At 40.9% G+C, this 23,477-nt stretch overlaps 1 protein-coding gene and 1 long non-coding RNA gene across 3 annotated transcripts in view; one reads left to right on the top strand and one right to left on the bottom strand.

Annotated features, from left to right (window-relative positions):
- LOC138948586 (uncharacterized) overlaps positions 1-23,477 on the bottom strand; it is a 118,238-nt gene that overhangs the window by 39,177 nt on the left and 55,584 nt on the right. The window lies entirely within an intron of this gene.
- LOC138948570 (uncharacterized) lies at positions 2,075-3,913 on the top strand. The gene is made up of 2 exons (XR_011450014.1): positions 2,075-2,688; positions 2,972-3,913. It is a non-coding gene; the product is annotated as an uncharacterized lncRNA (long non-coding RNA).

The following is a 23,477-nucleotide window of genomic DNA, read 5'->3' as shown; positions in this document are numbered from 1 at the left end:
ATCTCTTACAGTGTTTCAGCGCACATCACTCACAAACAGGCAGGAAATAAGCAAACGATTTAAACAGTCCGCACCTGCATGAACCATTCTCCACCCTTCTTAGTCGCAGCCATACAACATCAACCCTAGGCATCTTTCAGTTTCACACAGTTACAGCGCTTTCGGAGGACGCCATTTTGGATATGTGTCGTCTGCACTCTCTGTGTTGGACTGAGCTTCGACAACATTATTATTCAGTCCGTCGACGCCGACAAATTCCTGGAAGCTTTATTGGACACACAAAATGAGCCAGAGGACTTCACTGATACAGCCTGGCGCACTTCAGTTCCTCCCATTGTTCAGAATTGCCAAATCGCACAGTCAAAAAGTCTACGCCGGACTGATGAAGTAACTGGGACTTTTGTACTTCGCTGTTCCTTCCAACTCCACTGAACTTGTTAGCCTTTGCTTGTTATCTGTTTAGACCGTATATTTTTGTTCTGTTTGCATTTTAAATGCGTTATTTTTGTCTGAGAAAAAGAAACTGTTACTGAAAAATAAAAGTAAGAGCAACGAAGTTCAGTGCGAAAGCAGAAAAAGACAAATCCAACATTTCCAACATGGCAGTAGCCTCCCTTGCGTTTGTCCGACTTCTTGAGACACAGGTTAATGGTTCCTACTGTTCCGAAATCGAATGCGATAAAATCGTTATCGTTAGATTTGACCGTGATATCAACATTTATCAGTCTGAATGTCGAGAAAGCTGAAATCATATCGGATCGAGGCGGGAAAAATTGACTCCGGAGTAAAAATCTCGTACGAAAAACGAACTCCACTGACAAGGATCGAAAAAATTACTCCCTCCACGAGATTTGTGCTCCCCAAATATTTACTCCCAGTAAAATCTCGCACGAGATTTTTTTCTCCCCGGTTTATATTTCGCAGTAAACGTTTACTATCGTGACATACCACTAGCGCGATATCCCATTTTGGTGCAATCCCGTTTTGCCGCCGTTCTATTTTGGCTCCATCCCATTTTCGCGACATTTCACAAGCCAAGCGTCATTTTACTACCGTGTCATAACATGACATCCCATTTTCGTGTCATTCTACTTCCCAAGCCTCACTTTACTATATTGCGTCATTCAACTTGAGAGACATTCCGTTTACGCAAAATCCCATTTTGCCGCAATCCAAAATGTCGCGAAATACGGATGGCAGCGAAGTAGGATGACGGCAAAACGGCATGGCGACAAAATGGAATGTAGCCCTAGTGGTATGACACGGTAGTAAAATGTCGCTTGGCTTGGGAAATGTCGCGAAACTGGAATGGGGGCGAAATGAAATCGTGGCGAAACGGGATTGCGCAAAATGTGAAGTAGAGCTAGTGGTATATGACACGGAAGTAAAATAACGCTTGGCTTGTGAAATGTCGCGAAAATGGAATGGGGGCAAAATGGAATAGCGGCGAAACAGAATGTCGCCAAAATGGGATGTCCCGCTAGCGATATGACACGATAGTAAAATGACGCTTGGCTTTGTGAAATGAGCAGAAAATGGGATTGGCGGAGAAATGGGATAACGCCAATATGGGATCTCGCACAAAGGGAATGTCGCGCTAACATTCCCTCAACCTTTTGACAGGGGACGGGGGAGTAACAGTTTCGTACAATTTTTTTACTCGGGAGTACTCCTGTCGTGGTGGAGTGATTTCTGCCGTGTATTGGCAGAAGGCAGTAAGTCCAAATTTGGTAAAAATGAGATTTTCATATCATAATGCAGAGGGGAAAAAGGCGCATCTTGTGTCAAAATTTCTAAGATGTGCGATCAATATTTATGGACTTTTTGAAGAAGTAAGTCCACTAAAAAAATGTAATCGAAGGATAAAAATCGGCAAATGGAAGCAAGTCCAGGGACTTTTGGTTTTCAGGTTTGCACTGGACTTACTTCCTTGCAAGCCTCAAAACGAGTTTGCATGGTTTAGCGCTCTATGTCCATTAACCAATCGCGTTCACCCTTTTGTAATCCTGACTGCGGTTAACCAATCAGAACTAAGCTTATTGTATCATTATTTCCCTGGCCTTTGTCGGGGAAAATGGCGATGAGAGCTGCTGCCGACGTGTTCAACTATCCGAAGCAACAGTAAGTTGGTTTGTTTGTTTCATTCTTGTTGTTGGCAGTTTTGCGTTCCGGTCTGAAATGACTCTCTCTCAATAGGTGTGTGGGAATTTACAACGACAACACTGATTTTCTGACTGATTTGGGTATTCCAATGTGCACTTGCATTACGGAGCTAGAAAGTAAAATGCCATAGTTCAAATGCCCATTTATTATAGTTTTGTTGTTGTACGCTACTTCTACCGTGACTTCTTGACTATTCACTTCTGCTATTTTCATCATGATATTTATGGATGCATATAGCATGTTTCTAATACAAAGAGATAGTTGTTTTGATCTAGAATGAGTGACTTGTGGTCTTGAGCACTGACAGCGTGTTAGATCTGGAACGGCAGTATGACATTATACTGGAGGATTGTTATCCGGTCTCTTTGTGCTTCCAACCATCGGAATAAGTATTATGTCCTATTGTATTTGACAGAAATGTGATTCGAAGTGGGACAGGCAGCGACGACAGCTGCACTGAGCACACATGCAGTCTGAGGGATACTCGCCACCACTGCCCCTTTATGTTCAAGGGCCCAAAACAAGGTATGTTTTACTGACACAGCCAAAAATAGCGTGCAACATTTTTTCATTCCTTTCTTTTCTCGGGCTGAAGATGTATATTTTAAAACGAGCAACATCTTTACATCATTTTCTTGCAGTAGTGTTAGTATCATCATCAGCAGCAGTAATCGTTTGTCATTATAGTAGCCCGGAGGGGGGGGGGGGGGGTGATGTGCGCGGGAGAGGAAAAGAATGATGCGAAGGAGGGTGGGGAGGAGATTTGTCAATAAAATGTCTCACTTTTGCTGCCTTTTTCATTTGACAGATGTGTAAGCGTTGCTGGCAGGTTGCAACTGCGAGATACAACCACCTCGGCTTGCAGGAGAAGAGGCCACAATGGACCTTGCCCAGATGAAAATGCCAGCAACATACGACGGTTATGGGCCAAAGAAGAGGAAGAGGAGTAATACTGACAACTTTCAGTTTGACAATAACAGATGCTGAGCGCAGAGATGCAGAACGTGGGGACGAGGAGGGGGAGGAGGTGGGGGGATTGTATGTTGTTTGTTAGTTATCCAAACAGGCTCATGGAAAAACAATCTACATCCAGTTAATCGCTGTAGTTGATAATTGTCATCAGTCGGATGTCAGAATGTCAGTGAATAGTTTTAGAAGGGATGTAGACTGTAACTGGGGTAGATGGGGTGATAAATGAATATACTACATCATAGTTTGCAGGTTTGTGGTTTTGCTAGTTGAACACTCAACTACAATGTTTGTGGACAGTGTGTGAATTACTATGTAATTCTACAAGCAAATGTAGCGCGCATGGTGTACAACTACAAATGGTTATATAGTTCATCACACAGTTTTCAAAACTAATTAAACAAATTTTGTTCAAAAGTGGAACACTTCAGCTGAAAGTGAACACTGCACAATAATGTTGTTAACTCTGGTATAATGGCGGTTTGTCAAACCATTTCTTTTTGTCATGCTGTTGCTTTAATTTTGTGTCCTTTGGAAATCAAAACTGCACGATTATCTATTGTTAATTCTGGTATAATGGCGGCTTGTCAACCCAGTTCTTTTTGTCATGCTGTTGCTTTAATTTTGTGTACTTTGGAAATCAAGACTGCACGATGACCTATTCTTAATTCTGGTATAATGGCGGCTTGACACACTAGTTATTTTTGTCATGCTGTTGCTTTAATTTTGTGTCCTTTGGAAATCGTTAGTCAAACTCAATAAATAAAACGTCTTATTGTCAGATCCTGGATTCTAATTCTTATTAGCAAACGAAAGCGAGAAAGACAGTGAGAAGGAAAGAAAAGGTGTGTGTGTGTGTGTGTGTGTGCGTGTGTGTGTGTGTGTGTGTGTTACAGACAAGCAGCAAGATAAAAAGCGTGTGTGTGTGTGTGTGTGTAAACGTTTTCTTAGATTTTTAGTTTAATGTTAAAAGACTTCCGTTCAAGTCAATATTTGTCTTGTGAATATCAAAAGAGAGTATCAAGACTTGTATTAAAAATAATGATCTTTTTAAGCAATATCAATGACACAAGAACGGATTAACAATAAAGTTAATCATGAGTGAGCGACTACAGAATGATAAGCAAAACGAGGAACCAAGACAAAGACTAACTTGAGTGTCACAAAGATGTGAGTAGCATATTTGTGAGGTGAAACCACGTCGTGTTTTTAACCTCCCTAAATGTTGTACAGGCGAGGGTAGCTGACCGGACTGGCGTTATTCACGTGTTTCGGGTGTTGCACGTAAAACTGGCTTAGCTTGATGTGAGTTGTGTTTGAGACATGTAGCTGGTCTGGGGTAAATAACGTCACAGCGTGTGAGATTTCCAACCGGGAAGGTTGTTCAGCGTGTGTCAGACTTGTTCTGGGAACAAGTACTCTTTCAAGAGACGGGTCTCTTAAGGTAAATGATTTACTATGTTGTATATTAGTGACGTTGGAATACATAGCTGGAGCGTAAAGGTTAGTGTGTATAAAGTGCACCCAATCTTAGTGTGAAGCGTTGAGAGAATTCTTGATGTAATTGTTTCACGGTTTTTCATGGGGAATTTCTTGAACATAATTGCTAGGCATTTATGTTATGTTTAAGACGGTCATGCTTTGTATGGGGAGTGTTATTCATTGATTAAGTGTTAGTTTGGATATTGAATCTGTACGGAATGTGAACGTGGAATGAACGAGAATGTATGAGTGGTACATGAACGTTTGGAAGAAGAGATGGTTTTAGAGAATGTTGTATTAAGACTTGGTTAAATTCTTTAGGAGTTTCCATGAGGGTTTTCCATGGCGTATAAGGGAGGGACCTTACACGAGAGAAGCGCTAGACGACGGTGGAAGCAAGGGACCACCTCTGCGCAGATGACTAGACGAGTGGAGTCTTCATCGAGACCGGTCGTAGCCGACGACGGTTGTTTCCGCTACGGGCGGAAGGGTTTCTCGGGGAGAAACCTGGAAGGTGTGTGTGGGCATCTTCCATGAGATGTGTGTTGGCATCTTCAGAGAAAGGTGCGGGTTGGCATCTTCACTGGAAGGTGTGTGTTGGCATCTTCAGCGAAAGGTGTGTGTTAGCATCTCTGTGTGTTGGCATCCGATTTCATTATTCTACGACGATTCAGCGGGACAAGTAAGTGAACTGGCGACATGCAGTGAGCCGTGAGACGAACTCGTGAGTGTCTGTTGGTACCTTCTTGTGTGCGTTAAACTCTATATTTGAGAAAGTATTGTTATAATAGGTATTTACATGCCTTGAGTGAAAGTTGGAGGATTGTGCGAACTGTGTGTTGAAAAGTTGTTTCGTATTGATGTAGGTAAAGTGAAGAAGTATAATGTTGTTTTTGGTTGAGGAAATAATGAGCCTGCATCCTCCCAAGTTCTGTTTTTGAAGTGTTTGGTGTGAAAGGGTAGAGACAGTGCAAAAGGGCAGAACACGCATAATAAATTCACATGCAAACCACTTCGTGACAGTGGTGACCCCGACTTAGCCCTAAATAGGTTTAAGTTTCTAAGGATAGATTTTTGTTGTAGTTAAAAAGCAGTTGCTTCCCTTTCATTGGAGAAATTGAGAAATTGAGAAAGAAGTGCCTTAGTGTAGCTAATTATACATACTTTGATACTTTGCGTATTGTAGTGTTTGTGTATGTGTATGTTATTGGACACCCCCTCTCCAGCTCTAGGGGTCTGCGTAGTTGTATAGTTCTTACGTAGAGAGGGCCTTAGTTTCTGTTTGCTTCCTTTTCTGTGTATTTATTATCTATCTTTCTATCTAAATTCTAGCTCCCTTTACTATAAGTTTTTTTTAAACTATTGCTCTTAGATTCTATCTTGGATTGATTGTTGTGTATGATTGTTGTCGTTGAGGTGCAGGCTTATTTTAAATAAAATAGTATAGGGTGTGCCATTTTTTTTTTTGTGTGTATAAATTCTGAAATTTTGAATTTTTTTTGGTTTGTTTGGACTCTGATATTTTTTTTTAGTTGTGTACTTTGGGTTTGAAAAGGGTTTTGTTTATTATTGTTATTGTTGTTCCTATTTGGAGTTGGATTAGTAATAGGGTGATTATCTCCCCTATACTACTGTTTGATATTTAGTTGTTGGTTTGGGGAAAGTTTTTTGTTTGTTTTTTTTTGTAAATTTATTGGGTTTTTTTGGTTAGTAGTAATTTGTAAACATTTGTACTTGGACAAATTTTTGGGTACATTTTTTGTTGTTGTTGTTGTTGTGAACATTTAAATTTTGTTTTGGTTTTGCTCTGGCGATTGATTTTCCTTAAAGGATCTGACGCTGGTTAGTGGTGTGTGGAATTGAATTTTTCATTTAAAGTGTGTTATTTGGGTTTGAGAAACTTTGAAATTTCCAGTTAATTTATTTTTTATTTTTGTTGTTGTTGTTTTAAAGTTGTTAGTTTAAGTTTGACATTGATTGACAAGGTTTGAAGCTGTTATTAATTGTTTAATTTGATATTTTCTAAATTATATTTTTTTTTGTTGAACTCTAGTAAGTTGATTGTTTATTTTTGAGACTGGTGGTGTAAATAGTTAAGTAGTAAACAATTTAAGGATTGTTTTTAAAAAGGCACAAGATTTCTTGTAGTTTAGTATTTTATGATACTCTTTTGTGTGTGTTTAGTATTGCGAGAAACTGGTGTATGATACAACTTTTTGATACTTGAAACAATTTTGTGAACTGGTGTTACTTGATCCATTGTATTACGTTGAGATTACTTTGATATTTTGACATTGTAAAGATGGCTGAGCATAGTGATACTGGTGGTAACACATATGCTGATTATTTGGCATTGGGAGAGAAGCATGGGTTAAACGCAGAAGCTTTGTTTAAGTTTGCCCAGGATCAGGTGGATAGAGAAGAGAGAATTCAGGAAAGGGAAGCAAAGAAAGTAGCAGCTGAGGTTGAAGCAAAGAAAGTAGCAGCTGAGGTTGAAGCAAAGAAAGCTGAAGCTGAGGTTGAGATAAAAAGATTGGAAGTTGAGGCTGAGGCAAAGAAAGCACAATCTCAAGCTGAGGCTGAGACAAAGAGATTAGAAACTCAAGTTGAGGCTGAGACAAAAAGATTAGAAATTGAGGCAAATAGGGATGCAAAGAGGTTAGAAGCAGATACTGAAGCGAGGAGAATGGATTTGGAATTTAAGAAAGCAGAAGCGCAGCAAAGTACAGGTGGAAATGCGGGTGGAAGATCAGGTCCCAGCATTAGGCCCCAGTACCCAAAACTCCCCATGTTCAAGGAAGACAAAGATGACATTGACAGTTTCTTGTTCAGATTTGAAACGCATGCAAAGGCGAACAAATGGAATGATTCAGAGTGGGCTACGTACTTATCAGCTTATCTGGAAGGTGGAGCTTTGTCGTTGTTTCATTCATTGTTTTCAACGGGTACTATATCGTATGAAGACTTGAAGAAAGAGTTATTGAAGAAGTTTCAGTGCACTCGGGATGGATTTCGTAAGAAATTTCGCAATACGAAGCCAGAGGCAGATGAAAGTTTTGGCACGTACGTAACAAAGATGAAGCATTTGTTCAACCGTTGGTTGAGTTTGTCTGATATAGAAACCTCATATGAAGCATTGTTTGATTTTGTGTTATGTGAGCAGATTTTCAGCAGTGTATGCACTGATTTGTGGGTCTTTTTGAAAGAACGTGATTGTAACAATTCAAAAGACATGATTGCTAGCGCAGAAACTTACAAATCAGCCCATCCGAATAAATGTTTGGCCAAAAAGGAACAAGTAAATCCTTTGGGGACTGGAAACGTAGCTTTCAAACAGAATCGTGGATCAGGACAGTTGTACAATCGTGGTCAGGGTGATTGTGGCAGAAGACAAGATGGTATGGGCAGAAACACCAGGTTTCAAGGCAGAGGTGAGGATCGTAAGCGGGGTAGAAGAGGATGGCAGCAAGGAGGTACTAGAGGTACAGGTGCTAAACAGCGGAATAAGGACACATGTTACAGATGTGGGGAATTGGGCCATTACGTTAGAGGTTGTGCAAAGGTTGCAAATTCAGCAAAGTCGGTAGCTGATTGTCAGGACGCTGGAGTGGTGGTAAGCTCGGCAGCATTCGGGTCGTTGCCATTAGCGGAAGGTCTCGTTAATGGGAAGCAAGTTTCAGTACTGAGAGACACAGGAGCTAATGTAGCTGGGGTAAGGAAGTCGTTGGTCTTACCAAGCCAGTACATAAAGGGAGAGGTCCAAAAGGTGAAGGGTTTTAGTGGTCGGAGTGATTTGTATCCATTGGCGGAAGTGGTTGTCGATACCCCATATTTTCAGGGAAGGTTGAAATGTTGTGTGCTCACAGACCCAGTCGCTGACCTAGTGATAGGTAATCTTCAGGGTGTGGTACCCAGAGTAGATTTGTTCCTTGGGAATACGCAGGGTGTTGGATTGTGTGCTGATGTAAGTCACAAGAAAATCACTGAAGACATAGTACTTGAGAAGGTCGTGTGTGGTTTGAGTTGGGCAAAAGCCAAAAAGAAACTGGAGGATTCCCCAGTGCCATTGAAAAAGGTGGTTACTCCTGATTTGTCGGTTAATGAGGAGAATCTGGAAAGTTTGCTGAGAGAAGATGAGACATTGGAAGAGGTGTTGAGTGTGTCACGAGAGGATGAGAAGTATGCAGTTTGTGCAGAGAAAGTTGTTGATGTTGAGGAAGTAAGTAGTGGATGTCGCGAAGGCATTCCACTGAGATCTGACTGTGGCAGTCAGGGTGTTGTCTCAAGTAAAGGTGAAGAGGCAAAGGTTGCAGTGTTACCTCAGACTGAGGAGAGGAAAACGTTGCCGTTACCTACATTGCCTAAGGGGAAGGAAGAGATAGTCAGAGATATTGTTTTTGATCCTGGTTTGACAGATGGTCAAAAGGATGAAATGAAGCAGGTGTTTGGAAAGATGGATGAAATTTTCAAAACATGTGATGCGGTGGTGTCTTTAACGGCAAGAATTAGCATTCGAGGTTCATCCAATAGCATGAGACAGGAATACGTTGACAGACATTTTGTCCAGGTCATTCGTAGATCAGAGCATACCACAGGTTTATGGGATGTGTGGAAAAAGAAGGTTGCTTTGATCAAAAGAAAACTCAAGAATTTTCTTTTTTCCCCGGGAAGGGGGATGTCACAAAGATGTGAGTAGCATATTTGTGAGGTGAAACCACGTCGTGTTTTTAACCTCCCTAAATGTTGTACAGGCGAGGGTAGCTGACCGGACTGGCGTTATTCACGTGTTTCGGGTGTTGCACGTAAAACTGGCTTAGCTTGATGTGAGTTGTGTTTGAGACATGTAGCTGGTCTGGGGTAAATAACGTCACAGCGTGTGAGATTTCCAACCGGGAAGGTTGTTCAGCGTGTGTCAGACTTGTTCTGGGAACAAGTACTCTTTCAAGAGACGGGTCTCTTAAGGTAAATGATTTACTATGTTGTATATTAGTGACGTTGGAATACATAGCTGGAGCGTAAAGGTTAGTGTGTATAAAGTGCACCCAATCTTAGTGTGAAGCGTTGAGAGAATTCTTGATGTAATTGTTTCACGGTTTTTCATGGGGAATTTCTTGAACATAATTGCTAGGCATTTATGTTATGTTTAAGACGGTCATGCTTTGTATGGGGAGTGTTATTCATTGATTAAGTGTTAGTTTGGATATTGAATCTGTACGGAATGTGAACGTGGAATGAACGAGAATGTATGAGTGGTACATGAACGTTTGGAAGAAGAGATGGTTTTAGAGAATGTTGTATTAAGACTTGGTTAAATTCTTTAGGAGTTTCCATGAGGGTTTTCCATGGCGTATAAGGGAGGGACCTTACACGAGAGAAGCGCTAGACGACGGTGGAAGCAAGGGACCACCTCTGCGCAGATGACTAGACGAGTGGAGTCTTCATCGAGACCGGTCGTAGCCGACGACGGTTGTTTCCGCTACGGGCGGAAGGGTTTCTCGGGGAGAAACCTGGAAGGTGTGTGTGGGCATCGTCCGTGAGATGTGTGTTGGCGTCTTCAGTGAAAGGTGCGTGTTGGCATCTTCAGTGGAAGGTGTGTGTTGGCATCTTCAGCGAAAGGTGTGTGTTAGCATCTCTGCATGTTGGCATCCGATTTCATTATTCTACTACGATTCAGCGAGACAAGTAAGTGAACTGGCGACATGCAGTGAGCCGTGATACGAACTCGTGAGTGTCTGTTGGTACCTTCTTGTGTGCGTTAAACTCTATATTTGAGAAAGTATTGTTATAATAGGTATTTACATGCCTTGAGTGAAAGTTGGAGGATTGTGCGAACTGTGTGTTGAAAAGTTGTTTCGTATTGATGTAGGTAAAGTGAAGAAGTATAATGTTTTTGGTTGAGGAAATAATGAGCCTGCATCCTCCCAAGTTCTGTTTTTGAAGTGTTTGGTGTGAAAGGGTAGAGACAGTGCAAAAGGGCAGAACACGCATAATAAATTCACATGCAAACCACTTCGTGACATTGAGCATGTGTTGAAATGTAAGAAAACGGGAACATTTGTCTCAGTTAATCACAAAAGAAAATACAAATTGTTCACAGAGGAAGTTGTTTGTGCATTCAGAAATTCACGAAATCACTGGACGTAAAGTAACATTTGAAAAAACGTTCCAAAAGCAGTGTTGCGTGTATTTTCTTTTACTTTCAATTTTCGGAGATAATAAATTAGCAGAAAGCAGTAAGTCCACTTGCTGCTCTATGCCCTTTTCTCAGCCAGATATATCGACCAGGATATAATATGGCAGAAAGCAGTAAGTCCAATGCTGCTTTTTGCCATTTTTAAAAAATAAGATTTAAGTCGGGATATAATTTGGCAGAAAGCAGTATGTCCTCTTACTGCCTTTTACCATTATTTTTGAGTGAATGAGTTTAGGGAGTTAATTCGGCAAAAGGCAGTAAGTCCACAAAAATCATTATTTCTAAGTGATGAATCAAAAGAGCGTTTTAATATTCATAGCAGAAACGCACAATAATGCTCTACATGTTATCAACAAACAAAAAAATCATTTAAAGCTGTTCATTCCAAAACAGTGATGCAAACAGAAAATGTCGATTTTCTCGAAACTATGTTTCATGGACTTGCTTCCTTCTGCCTTTACACGGCAGATTTATTCTTTACATATTTGTCAGGGGAGTACACTTGTCGTGGGAGTAATTTTCTCTGGTTATGGGGTAGTACTGTTTTTGTAAAGGAGTAAAAGTTTCGTACACAATTTTTACTTCGGAGTAAAAATCTCGTGGGAGTAATTTTCCAGAGCTGCCCACAGTTTCTACAAGGCCGTAGGATGTTTTACTCACCTGTATCCCTATATAAAGATACTGGGTGGCCGAGTGGTAACCCACTTGCGCTCGGAAGCGAGAGGTTGCGAGTTTGACCCTGGGTCAGGGCGTTAGCAATTTTCTCCCCCCTTTCCTAACCTCCCGGGCTAGGTGGTGGGTTCAAGTGCTAGTCTTTCGGATGAGACGAAAAACCGAGGTCCCTTCGTGTACACTACATTGGGGTGTGCACGTTAAAGATCCCACGATTGACAAAAGGGTCTTTCCTGGCAAAATTGTATAGGCATAGATAAAAATGTCCACCAAAATACCCGTGTGACTTGGAATAATAGGCCGTGAAAAGTAGGATATGCGCCGAAATGGCTGCGATCTGCTGGCCGATGTGAATGCGTGATGTATTGTGTAAAAAAAAAAATCCATCTCACACGGCATAAATAAATCCCTGCGCCTTGAATATGTGCGCGATATAAATTGCATAAAATTAAAATAAAACAATAAAATAAATAAATCCCTGCTCTTAGAACTGTACCCACGGAATACGCGTGATATAAGCCTCATATTGATTGATTGATAAAGATACAGTCCTCTCAGTGAGGACAGATCTGCTCACTATTTTAGTTCTGACAAGGCTTTTGTTGATACCTTAATTCAATGGTGGCTTTTTGAGAAACTCAGTCACGAATGAAAATGCTCACACTGCACTGGCTGTTTATCTTTGTAGCGTATTTAATTGAATGGAGGGATCGGTCTTAACTCCACGTCCGAGTCTGGCACAAATCTGAGATGATGAGCAAGGTCGTTTACGCGATATTTGTGCGCCTGAATTAATGATTAAAATAAACATAGCTGCGCATCGACTCAAAAAACAAACCAATAAAAACAATCAAGGCCGAATCGAATATGCATATTTTGTCAACTCGATTGCTGACCTTGATTTTACACTCTCTTCTGTCCGTCCGTCCGTCCGTCTGTCTGTCTGTCTGTCTGTCTGTCTGTCTCTCTCTCTCTAGCTCTCTCTCTCTCTCTCTCTCTCTCTCTCTCTCTATTTTCCTTTTCATTTGAGACACATTGTGTTAGTTGTATAATATCGTGTTGTGTTTTGATTGAATTTGTAAAGCGCTTCGAGCTGTGGAGAAGCGCTGTATAAATGCTCCATTATTTATTTATTTATCTATCTCTGTTTATCTATATATTTCAAATGAAATGATGAATAGGTTACCTGTTTGAAATCCATCACATATCCTTGGCATTCGATGTCATTAATCCAACAAAATAAGGGCACAAATTTGTGCCCCACAAACTGCAAATGTGCCTCACAATTTGATACCCTCACAAGCGGACATTTACCACTTCCAAGTAGCTTCAGTCAGTCAGAATGTGGCAATCACGACCTCTTCGTAGGAATGACTTCTAAAATAAGAAGCGCGGTCCACATCTTTCTTCCTGATTCGAATGATAACATCTCACTCAGGGGCAGTTTGACCTGATATATGTATCCTGTTACTTTGTCCCATCGTCATTTTTCAAGTAGCTCGTGGGCAACGAATTGAAACACAGTTTTGCTTCCTGCATCTATGTTCAGCCGTGTGTTGCATAGGAATCAATGCGCTTTTTCTCAGCAAGTTGTAAGGCCAAAAAAAAAATAGTGTGTTTACGGTAACATAGGCCAAAAATAGGGTCGGTAGGTCGGGATTTTTTTTTTTCCCCAACAAAATTATTTTTAAGTTTTTTTGTTTTTGTTTTTCCCCAAATGCCAAAGAAAAGAGTCTAGGGTCGCGCGAAAAAATAGGGTCGGTCGGGATACCGTAAACAGACTTTTATTTTTGGCCTAATACTTTAGCTAGCAGACGATTCGGTCAACACAATGGTCGGACAGACCGTGTGTAATGGTGGGAATGTTAGCTGGGGGGGGGGGGGGGGGGGTACCAGAGACTGTGTGTGTGTGTGTGTGTGTGTGTGTGTGTATGCGTGCGTGCGTGTGTATGCGTGCGTGCGTGTGTGTGCGTGAGGGCGTGCGTGCTTGCGCGCGCGCGCGTGTGGGTGTATATGTGTGTGTGTGTGTGTTGGGGGGGGCTGCATGCGTGCGAGCGTACGTGCCTGTGTGGTAACCTCAGTGAGATGGAAATCCTTTTTTAATTAATGATGGGAAAAGTTTGCTGCTGCTTTAAGTGTTTTCCTCAGCCTTCGAAGTTTAGTGAGAAAAAAACCATGAACAAAACACGCAGCATGAGGAATGTTCCGTTCATTCTGGCGGACATCTTCTGTTTCTTTTATTCTATACTTTGAACATTGTAGGGGGAAAAAACGACACATAATTATGACGACAGCCATAAATTAAATGAGAGAACCCTTGTATTTTGTATTTAAATATTTCTCCATTGTAACTCGATCTTGCTAGGAGTACCCTTCACTGTTGCTGCTTATGGCGTAGCGTACTGTACAGTATCGGTGTGTACAGTAATGCTGGATATAAACATATCTATTCATATTAGTATGGTAGGGCGGGGATATAGCTCAGTTGGTAGCGCACTGGATTTGTATTCAGTTGGCCGCTGTCAGCGTGAGTTCGATCCCAGGTTCGGCGGAAATTTATTTCAGAGTCAAATTTGTGTGCAGACTCTCTTCGGTGTCCGAACTCCCCCCCGTGTACACTACATTGGGTGTGCACGTTAAAGATCCCACGATTGACAAAAGGGTCTTTCCTGGCAAAAATTGCTTAGGCACAGTTAATAATTGTCTACCTATACCCGTGTGACTTGGAATAATAGGCCGTGAAAGGTAAATATGCGCCGAAATGGCTGCAATTACTGGCCGTATAAAATGTCATCTCACACGGCATCACTGCAGAGCGCCTAGAACTGTACCCACGGAATATGCGCGATATAAGACTCATTGATTGATTGATTGGTAGTGTATTCATCATGCATTTAATGAGTTTTCATGTTTCAGATCTCAGTGATTCTTACTTTTACCATTTTCTGTGAAGCTTGTCACATAATTTTGGAAATGAAATGTAGAAGGAATAGGAGAGAGAACAAAGATTATTATGATAAAAATCAAAATCGCAGAAGTAAAAACGTACAGGCAAAACCAGAAAAGTGACTCACCTCCTCGCGCAGGGACGCTCTCTCACGTAACATTTGCTTTCTGCCTGCCTGTCTGTAGGCCTATGTCTACTGTTTGTGCATATGATGATTTTAACATCACATCACATATACTACTCAAAAGAATTGAAGGGCCACTCACAAATGTTGTGTACATTCGTACAAGGTTCAATGTTCAGAGGAACCCCCAAACAGGCTTCAATTTACTTACACAAAACTTTTCTTCTGATATTTCTTATTCCATTCTCAATGGTTTGCAGTTCACAGTCAGAATTGACACTGTACACTTCAATTCAAAAGAAACGCAATATTCCCGCGATTTTCAGAAAAAGTGTATGCTTGCTGTGCTGACTAGGAAAGCTATGAGACACTTCAAACATGGTGCACGTGCACGGCGTGACTGCTGTGAGCACTGCTCACCTGCAGTTTTACTTGCTTGGCTATTTAAAGGGCTGTTACAAGGTCATGAGTAACCATGCCCCCCACCACGACTGATTGTGGTAAACAGAGGAAGGACCCTGGCATGGATCCATGACGGCGTATTCATGCGAAAAGTGGCCAGAAGACCTGCTGTAAGCCATTCCGTCATCCACAGACTGAGAGATCGCTTCGAGACCACTGGACGGGCTGAAGATAGATTCGTCTGTTTGGTTACCATATTGATGTTTTTTTGCTACAAATGGATTTTATGGGAGGAACCCGCCATATTTCTTACTTTTGAGGGCGATCAACAGTGCCGTACTAACTGAGGAGGCTACGATTGTCCAGGGAGGGTCAACGGTGTGTTTACATACTAACTTTGAGAAAATTCATGTTCTTGCCGAGATACATAATAGGGGGGCATGTTTTGTTGCCAAAGTATGGCTACAGTTTGCAGTGGACAGTTCTCGAAGTGGCCCTTAAATTATTTTGAGTGGTATATATGTATTTGTGTTTCAATGTTCCAAACCCGTTCGCATCTAGCATCAAACGGTGACAGTTCCTGGGCTGTTCAGATCCGGTATAGCTGTGAAGTGCGCGGGAAACATCATTACGCCGGACGTATGTTTATAGTCAGCTATGTATAGAGACACGGATAATATTGTTAGAAGCATGGATGAATCTGTTCACGGAATGAATCAGATAACAAAGAACGCTGAGGCGTGATTATATATAACCATTCAGTCAAGCGCATGCACGCAGAAATACGTCCGCTTTCCTTTCGCCTTCCGAAAACACACACCCACACACACACACACCAACATCCACCCACCCACACACTTACTCACTCACTCACACACAGACACACAGACACACACATGCGCACGCACGGTAGAGGGTGATGTAGGGTTGGGGGTTCCCGTAGATGCAGAAGGAAACTTGCGGCACGTGGAGGTTGATGGGTATGTCGTAGTTGTTGAAGTAGTGAGAATGCGTGGTTTTGAGGTTCACTTTGTTTCTTCATCACATAAACACATACAATCTCTCTCTCTGTCTCTGTCTCTCACATAAACACATACAATCTCTCTCTCTGTCTCTGTCTCTGTCTCTCTCACACATACTATCTCCCACACACTCACGCACGCACACACACAAACTCTCTCTCTCTCTCACACACACACACACACACACACACACACACACACACACACTCTCTCTCACACACACACACACACACACACACACACACACACACACACACACACTGCGCATCTGCTTACCTGTTAGAGGGAGAGAGGGAACGAACGAACTTTATTTTACAAGGTTAAAGGTTTGAGGCACATTGCCTTGTCTAACAACCTATCCTTAAACAAACACTAGTGATGTAATAGTCACTAAAGAACCATACACATTAAAATAAATAATAATAATAATAATAATAATAATAATTGTCAGTAAGTACTGGTGTCACATGACTGATGTGAACCAGTTGATTGGCTAATGGCGATGCGCTAAAACTGTTAGCGCACTCTTGGAGTGCGCTAACTTTTCCACAGAGCGTATTCTTACGCCCTTTACCTAAGCAAGACTGTGCTCTCATCTTCAGAATTATTTACTGACATGTAGCTTATATTCTCCACAATACCAAATGACCATAAATTCCCTACTTCTCAATTAAAGCAGAAGTGGGTTTTTTCTGACAGATTGCATGTGCCTGTGCCACAGTGCGGCTGCCACTGATCTAAAAATAGAAGCCGCTGGGTTTCATCTAATTCTCGCCGACTTGCATAGATTCTTCTCATCGTGTTAGTGGCATGTAGCTTATCATCCACATTACCAAATGATGAGTTAATATAAAATTCCCACCCGCTAGCAGAAAACACAAGTGTTATTCCGATAACGTACCAGCTAGACCAGTTTGGAAGACTGACTCGATCGACTCTGTCATACGTAGCCGCACTGACTACACTGAAATACGACTGCATCAGTTCAGTAAATGAATGGTTTCCGAATTATTATTTCAAGGCAAGAACAATCGTAATCGAAAACGTGTAGGGTTCAGAACGTTCTTACCATTATAAGACTTATTGCCAGCGTGCCTCGTGCGTGCAGACTCAGTCAGTCCAGACTGCATGCAGTGGTTTGATTGCCCTAGCAGACGACATAAACCCCGCTCAGCAAATTAACATGTTGGGCAAATGTGAACGAAAAAACGATGGGGATATAATACGTGTAGGGTTCAGAGCATTCTTACCGTTCATATTTAGTATCAGACTCCCCGATGAATGAAGATACAACACGAAAATATGCCACATTTGTTTTGAAAATGTGCGAACCGTCGAGTCCCGCGGCTTCGAGTCAATTCAAGGGGAGTCACTCCGCACAGTCAATCCGTCGAAGCTCGACTGGAGGTTTCGAATCGCAAATAATGAAGAGCACAGCCCTTTCTCCGAGTTCAAATGAGGTCTCTCTGAAAGATCATCACTGTTCAGATTAACGCTACACTGGAATTTACCAACAGAAATTAAAATGCGTGTGACGAAAGCACGACACACTTGAGACACCCCACACAAAAGTAGATCTTTACTGTACACGACCTGACCACACAGTTATGCCTATTCAAATGCGCGTTGCAAAATGTGCGCTTGGAATCTTCTTTTTTCTATGGCGGTACTGACAATATCGTTATTGAAACAATCCCAGTGCACTAAGGGATTTATAGAGCAAATCTCGAAAATAATTATTGAACTCAGCGCTATGCGCTTCGTTCAATAATGAATTTTCTCGATTTGCTCTATAAATCCCTTAGTGCACTGGGATGTCTCAATAACTTAAATAATAATAATAATAATAATAATAATAATAATAATAATAATAATAATAATAATAATAATACAACATTCTAAACGCATTCAGAATAAAAACAAAATGCGGAGAAAGTTAGCAAGGCCATACCAAAACAATTAACAACAGAAAACAAACGCACACGCATAAATGGGCAAGCAAAAAACAAACACACAATTAAGCAAGCAAACCATACACAATCACATGATAAGGTATATAGATGAAATAAATGTTGAAAAACAAGATAAAGACGCAAAGATGTGTGTGTGGGGAGGGGGGAGGGACACACGAACAAATTACATACAAAGAAATCAAATAATAATGATACTGAAAATAATAATGATAATGATAAAAATAATGACCATACAAAGGAAAGGAAAAGAGAGAGAGACAGAGAGAGACAGAGAGAGAGAGAGAGAGAGAGAGAGCGAGAGAGACAGAGACTGAGTGAGTGAGTGAGTGAGTTAGTATACGTTATTTGCGTGTTTGACCAAAATATGACATTTTACACAGATCGAGACAGTCATTGTTCTCCGAGACCGCGCTAGCGGTCGAGGTGAACAATGACTGTCGAGATCTGTGTAAAATGTCATATTTTGGTCAAACACGCAAATAACATTTATGTATCGATCGAATTCCTTTCAGGTACTTATGACTTTGTTGTTGTTTTGACGATTGAACGAGCACACACACACATCTGCCGTGTGCTGACAAAACCGAGTAAGTCCACTGAACCTAGTTCTGAGATAAACGACTTTTTCTGTTTTATTACATTTCTCAAAAGTGACGATTATCTTGATCAACCTACAGAGATAATAAGATAAATAGCATTAATGTACGTTTACAACCCGAGTTTGATAATGATCTGATGGATGGTTTTTGTTTTGTTGGGCATTTTGTGGACTTACTTGGTTTTGTCACTTTTTTCCATTATATCAGATCTAAAAAATTTGACAGATCTAAGCAAGTGGACTTACTTGGTTTTGTCAAAACATTTGGAAGAAAAAGTAATGCTTTTTTTTGAGGATGAAAGTCGCTTGTTCATTTCAATGCGTTATTCTCTCAGGTGCCAGGAGAAACGTTCCGTATAACTCTCGCTTACTCTATTACACATGTCGTGTGCACATTAGAGCGCTTACTTCCCTTTGCTTATTTGATCTCTAAACAACGCTCTGGCTCATTTCGGTACGATTCTCACAGATACTTTCGAAGCGAACCTGTAACAATGTGTACGTTTGTGTGTTTGTTATGATTAAAACCAGTCTTGATCTAAGGACTATGTCCAGTCAAGAATAAAAGCTGGTTCTTGTGTATGACTGTGTACGTGAGTGTTAGTTTGAGTGCCTTGGAGAATGATGAGCATATCCGATTGCGGAGATTTGCTAAAATACATATTATTCACGTACAAGTTTTTAAGCTACACAGCATGTTTTGTTGTTCCGGTAATGTTTTGTTGTTGTAAGTTTGGGTGGTACGGTTACTACTATAGTTACAACCTTAAATCACATTATTTGAAATTCAAATCAAACACTATTTACCCGGGTTTGATGTCTTAGAAATATTTCTGGACATTAAAATGCTAGCACAGGCACGAAAGTGATTTTATTGCAGGTGTCAATGTTTCCTGAATCTATTTATAGATGTGTTAATTCAGATGCCGTGTGGACATGGTACGGAAACATTCACTGTCCCGATTGACGGGTTTTAACAGCGAGGACGCAATTTTTGTGAAGGCGTTTTAGTTCTTCTTCTTCTTCTTTTGCGTTCGTGGGCTGAAACTCCCACGTACACGTGTGCTTTTGCACGAGTAGATTTGTACGTGGATGACAAAACCATTTAGGCAGCCATACGCCGTTTTCGGTGAAAGCATGCTGGGTATTTTCGTGTTTCTATAACCCACCAAACTCTGCTTTGGACTGCACGATCTTTTCCGTACGTACGTGGTCTTGTGCTTGCGTGTACGCACGAAGGGTGATAAGGCACCAGCAGACCTGCACGTAAGTTGACCTGGGATATCGGAAAAAATCTTCACCTTAATTACCCGTCAGGTGCGGCCGGGATTCGAACCCACGACCTTCCGCTTTGGTAAGTCTTTTTTTTTTTCAAAATGATATTCTTTGTTCATCAAAAAGAAGAAATCAATGCGCATCTTGTGTGCTAATTTCTACTTTTTAGAGTGCTTAGATAAGCAGATATGAACAAGTAAGTCCACAACCAAAAACAACTTTTTAAGTGTGCATGAATGTTTTGACAAAACCAAGTAAGTCCAAGGGGTTCGCAATTTTCCTATAATGATAGTTTTAAAATTCTTGTCAGAAGACCCATACAGAAAATACGTCATTTTAAGTTTAGAACTCACAAATGACGTCATTTAAAGTTTAGAACACACAAATGACCTCTTTCGATAAGGCGAGACATAATGACGTCACCTTATGACGTTTTATTTTAAACATTTTTCTTCTCTATCTATATATAATTCTCCTGACGATCCTTGTCACTCTCTCTCTCCCTCCCTCTATCCCTCCCTATCTCTCTCTCTTTTCCTCCCTCCATCTCTCTTTCTATCCCTCCCTACCTCTCTCGCTATCTCTCTCCCTCTTACTCTCTTCCTCCCCCCCTAATTCCTCTTTCCCTTTATTTCTCTCTCTCCCTCCACCCCCCCCCCCCCTCGGACCTGATTTCTTTCCCCTCTCTCACTCTCTCCCTGTTTAGTCTCTCTCTCTCTCTCTCTCTCTCTCTCTCTCTCTCTCTCTCTCTCTCTCTCTCTCTCTCGCTTGCACCAAAACTAGCACCCCAACTAACAAGTAAAATGCCGCAAGAATATTCGGATTGACTTTGACGTCATACTGGCAAAAACATTGCATTCTGATTGGTTATAGCGTCATAAAGGTTCTTGTGATTGGTGGATGGACTTACTTGGTTTTACCAGCAAATTGACATGTAATTTTTTTGGAGAAATGTTTGAAGTTGTGGACTTACTTTTCTATATCTCCTTATCTATTTATTTTACAAAGTCAAAATTTACACACAGGCTGCTTCGTGATTTCTTAGTTTTGATGAACAAAAAGATATCATTTTTGGGAAAAAATGGACTTACTCGGTTTTGTCAGCACATGGCAGATGTACTTTAAACAGTTTTTAAGGTGTGGACTTACTTTTTTATATCTCCTTATCTATTTATTTCACAAAGTCACAATTTACACATAAGGTGCGCCTTAATTTCTAAGCTTTGATGAACAAAAAATATCATTTTTGAAAAAAATGGACTTACTCGGTTTTGTCAGCACACGGCAGACATGTATGCAATCAAACACATAAGCTTCATATTTGGGCGTTTCAGGTTGACCAAAACTTCAAAGGAACTACAAAACACACGTCATGTACTCACTTTGTTGTTGTTTTGACATTGAACAGCACACACACATGCAATCAAACACATGACGTTTTTTTTTTTTGAGTTCCTTTGAAGTTTCGGTCAACCTTAAAAAGCCAAATTATAAAGTTTTGTCGGCCTCTGACGTCACATGACTCAAAGAAGGGAAATCCAATCTCCAATCGATACATTATACGTTATTTGCGTGTTTGACCAAAATATGACATTTTACACAGATCGAGACAGTCATTGTTCTCCGAGACCGCGCTAGCGGTCGAGGTGAACAATGACTGTCGAGATCTGTGTAAAATGTCATATTTTGGTCAAACACGCAAATAACATTTATGTATCGATCGAATTCCTTTCAGGTACTTATGACTTTGTTGTTGTTTTGACGATTGAACGAGCACACACACACATGCATGCAATCCACATGCAATCAAACACATAAGCTTCATATTTGGGCGTTTCAGGTTGACCGAAACTTCAAAGGAACTACAAAACACACGTCATGTACTCACTTTGTTGTTGTTTTGACATTGAACAGCACACACATGCAATCAAACACATGACGTTTTTTTTTTTAGTTCCTTTGAAGTTTCGGTCAACCTGAAAAGCCAAATTATAAAGTTTTGTCGGCCTCTGACGTCACATGACTCAAAGAAGGGAAATCCAATCTCCAATCGATACATTATACGTTATTTGCGTGTTTGACCAAAATATGACATTTTACACAGATCGAGACAGTCATTGTTCTCCGAGACCGCGCTAGCGGTCGAGGTGAACAATGACTGTCGAGATCTGTGTAAAATGTCATATTTTGGTCAAACACGCAAATAACATTTATGTATCGATCGAATTCCTTTCAGGTACTATGACTTTGTTGTTGTTTTGACGATTGAACGAGCACACACACACATGCATGCAATCCACATGTATGCAATCAAACACATAAGCTTCATATTTGGGCGTTTCAGGTTGACCGAAACTTCAAAGGAACTACAAAACACACGTCATGTACTCACTTTGTTGTTGTTTTGACATTGAACAGCACACACACATGCAATCAAACACATGACGTTTTTTTTTTTTAGTTCCTTTGAAGTTTCGGTCAACCTGAAAAGCCAAATTATAAAGTTTTGTCGGCCTCTGACGTCACATGACTCAAAGAAGGGAAATCCAATCTCCAATCGATACATTGACTTATAACTTATAGACACACATAGACATTGACAGTGAGCCCCAAGAGACATAGGAAAAATGAGGTGAGGTTTTATTGACTTCAACACATGTTTAGGTTACTTGTTCACGCATGCAGTACGTGGCTAGCTATAAACTTGGTGTCGGAGGATGCAGCGTTACGTTAATCGTAGCAGACTTACTGGCTCTTCCACCCGGTTACAGCAGCCTGGGAAGCGTTGGATCACAAATCAAACAGTTGGTCGATACAAACCATTTTAAAGTTAGTTTAATTCTTCCCAATTGTTGACGAATGTCCCCCCCAAACTGTAGCCATACTTTGTAACAAAAATATGCTTCCCTATTCTGTATCTCGGCAAGAATATGAATTTTCTCAAAGTTAGTGTACACACCGTTGACCCTCCCTGGACAACCGTAGCCTCCTCAGTTAGTACGGCACTGTTGATCGCCCTCAAAAGTAAGAAATATGGCGGGTTCCTCCCATGAAATCCATTTGTAGCAAGAAACATCCATATGATATGCAAGAAAAGAACACAAGATGTACAACAAGTTTTGACTTGCCTGTGGTACAACACTCATTACCATTTAATTTATTGCTCAACACCTTTGTGCGGCGGCTGATTTCGCTCTAACTTTTGGAAAGAAATTGAAAATTACCTACTTATCTGGCCAATATCTTCATGGTTATTCGTTATTTCGTAATAATTAATAATTCAGTTGAAAGTGCAGCCTCTGTCGAGTTACTGATTACACTGACGATAAAATAAGTAAAAGGGTTGTGGGAGAACATTGCAAGAAAATAACCCAATCCATTGTAAACCTGGGTACCTGAACCCTCAAGTGCTCTGTACGTTCGTGTCCCGCTCGAAAATCAGAAGGTACATGCAATCACGATATTGACTGTTTTCCTTTCTAGTTGGCTAAAATTAGCGTACGCCCCACGTGCAATCAACTGGATTTTGGCATACACGGACAAAATGTCGTTTGGTGTTCAGTTCCTACGAGTGCAATGCGGTATGATACACTGAACGCAGAAAGTTAATGATATTTTTCAGTGGTAGGCTATCGCCCAGCCGTTAAACAGCATTCT

The sequence above is a fragment of the Littorina saxatilis genome, linkage group LG15 (assembly GCF_037325665.1).
Source record: "Littorina saxatilis isolate snail1 linkage group LG15, US_GU_Lsax_2.0, whole genome shotgun sequence".
NCBI classification, from domain to species: Eukaryota; Metazoa; Mollusca; class Gastropoda; order Littorinimorpha; family Littorinidae; genus Littorina; species Littorina saxatilis.
This window is presented reverse-complemented; position numbering and strand designations above follow the sequence as displayed.